Here is a 2,786-nt window from a genome sequence, read left to right as displayed (position 1 = left end):
CCCTCACACCTGCTCTGTCAGGTCTTTGCCACCTTCATCCACTGAGCTCAGTTTCTGGAAGGAGACAGGAGTGGAGGTGTGGTGTCTGTTCATGCCAATGTTATCTTATGTCCTATCCTCCTGAAGGTATAGCGTAAGAGGGTAACACTGAAAGAACCTCAAGGGAATTTTCATTGGACTGTTGGTCTTTTTTTATGCCTTACTTGGTACAGTACTTTAAAAATGTGATCAACATCTGACACAATACCTAGGTCGTATTTATTCACCCTCACAAGATTTTATTTATGGATATTAGAAATTTAATAATAAGAATATACTTAATAGACCTTTTTGCATAGACAATAGACATTGATTGTCCTGTAATGTAATAGAAGATAGTGTTATTCCAGTGTTTCCAGTGCAATCTGTTTTTCTTTTTGTGGATTGTATCCACTTTACATTCCACTGAAGTTTGTAAGATCTCCATCTAGTGGCCAATTTGAAACATTACTGTTGTACACCATAAAACAATCTCACAGCAGTTTGGCATTTCCTTTATTACGGTAAAAACCTGAAGTACCTGTATCTTTGCAAACACTTTTACTCAATCATTAAGACAGCAGCAGTTGCAAAGGTTTGACATTATTATAACATAATAACTTGACATGGTCTGACAGCATATGACAGCATATTAATAAGGTCACATGAAGTTGTTTCTTTGGGTCTTTTGCTGCCTTAAATGTGTTATCAGGAGTTTTTTTCACTGGATTGTGTCTTTAACTGCCTGTCTGTGTCTATACAATCAAAGAACTCACATCAGCTGACAGAGATATGATATTTCAACAAGCATGTGAATCTTAAGAAGATGTCTCTGTGACTGCGAAAGGTTGAAGGATAGGATGCAAATAGTTCTTGCAAATAGTCCCTCCGAAATCAACAGGTGTCCAATAGTTGTCATGACTCAATCATCTGTCTTTCCATTCATCTTTCTCTGTCTTCCCTCCCATATCAGTGTGCAGTCCAGGGAGCCAGGGTAGACAGCAGGACGTCCAGGAAGGCAGGGAGGGACGCATCAGAGTGCGGCTCAGTTACTTTCTTCCTGCTGGCAGGGGGGGGTTCAGCAGCTACTGTGTGATGGGTGGGGCAGGGCATGGCAGACCAGAGCGATACAGAGTCATCTACCATTGACACACATAGACACACACACACACACACATACTGTGCACACAAAGAAACATATACTCACATGTGCACACATACAGCCACACAGATACCACACACTCTACAAACACACACACACACACACAGAGAAACATACTCACACACATTCGTACAGACACACAAACACACACATACACACACACACACAGAAACATGCATTCACACACATACAGTATTGTACAGACACACATACACACACACACAGAAACATGCATTCACACACATACAGTATTGTACAGACACACATACACACACACACACTTCCGTTTGCTCCTATCCCTCTTGGCAGGCCAGAGGGGGTGCCAGCCAGGAGGAATTTGAACAGTGAGTGGGGGGGTAGAGGGTAAACCAGGCATGCGCTGGCACACATTGACACCCACCGCATGTTCCAGGGGTTCCTGAAAGCTGTGTGGGGCGATACCCTTGACGGAGGGCACCGCCTGGATTAGAGGAGTCCCCTTGTGCTTGTGGGGGTGCAGGTAGGGAGGGAGGGTGGTAACGTCCCAGGGGTGGGCACAGGTAATCACCCTGGCATTTCCTCGGCTAATGAGGGAGGAAGGGGAGAAAGGGTAGGGGGTATGGGGCCGAGCCGTAAACGCCGCCCCACCCTCCAGCTGCCAGCCCTTAAGGATGAATGAATGCTTCAGCAGACACAGGAGCTGTGGAAGCCATGGACTGGGATCAGAAGCATTCTGTGAGGAAGAGTTAAATCTATCACAGACACACACACACACACACACACACTCATATACACACACACACACACACACATACAGTATGCAAGTTGACACAAGATCAATCCAACCGTTTCATTGGAACACTTTTAAACTCACATATATACAGATCCATGTACATACCACACATGTACCCAGTAACACTCAAACACAGAAAACGAGCACACACTCCCCTTCTCCAACACTTCAATACTAATGTATAGTGTCCTTTTAAGACGCTACTGTGACGACTATTTTAAACCACTATCAAGTGACCCTCTTATTGCCGTCGGAGCCTGACACTTCCGCTGTTGATGCTTCGTCTAAAAAAATAACAAAACACTTTGAGCTTCATGTTGGACCCGGGACATGCCCGGTGTCAGTTGCCCTAATAGCAAACTTAGCACACAGTTATTTTGCCTCCAGATCCAATGTTAGTTCGACGAGATTTGTTTACCGTCTCCAGACGCTGAAGGAATCAGTTGATCAAGTTTCAGATGCTTTTGCTCTTTATGAATGAATATCTGAGGGCATGAATGAGGCTCTGCTCACGTCTTCATCGCGTCAGGACGCTTTGATCCTTTATTTGTTTAGCTCTGTCTGTTTGCAGCTGGGGGATCATTTCCTCAGACCCATGTTAATATCACCAGTGTTGTAATTCACCTCTAAGTGCATGTGCTAAAAGAACTTAAGCATGGGAAACATTTTAATGAGCCACTTTGAAGTGCACAAAAAAGTCAAAGTAGACTGGTGTGTAAGCATAGTAAGAAGTAAGAACCCTAAATTCCAGAATGCTTTCCAAAAAATGCTGTACTGGCATAATAGGTTTCATCAGCGGAAACCACTCCTTACCGAGAAGCGGCTCTTTTTTAT

Source organism: Alosa sapidissima, chromosome 3 (assembly GCF_018492685.1).
Source record: "Alosa sapidissima isolate fAloSap1 chromosome 3, fAloSap1.pri, whole genome shotgun sequence".
In the NCBI taxonomy this organism is placed as follows: Eukaryota; Metazoa; Chordata; class Actinopteri; order Clupeiformes; family Clupeidae; genus Alosa; species Alosa sapidissima.
The sequence above is the reverse complement of the archived record's forward strand: the minus strand, read 5'-3'. Positions refer to the sequence as shown.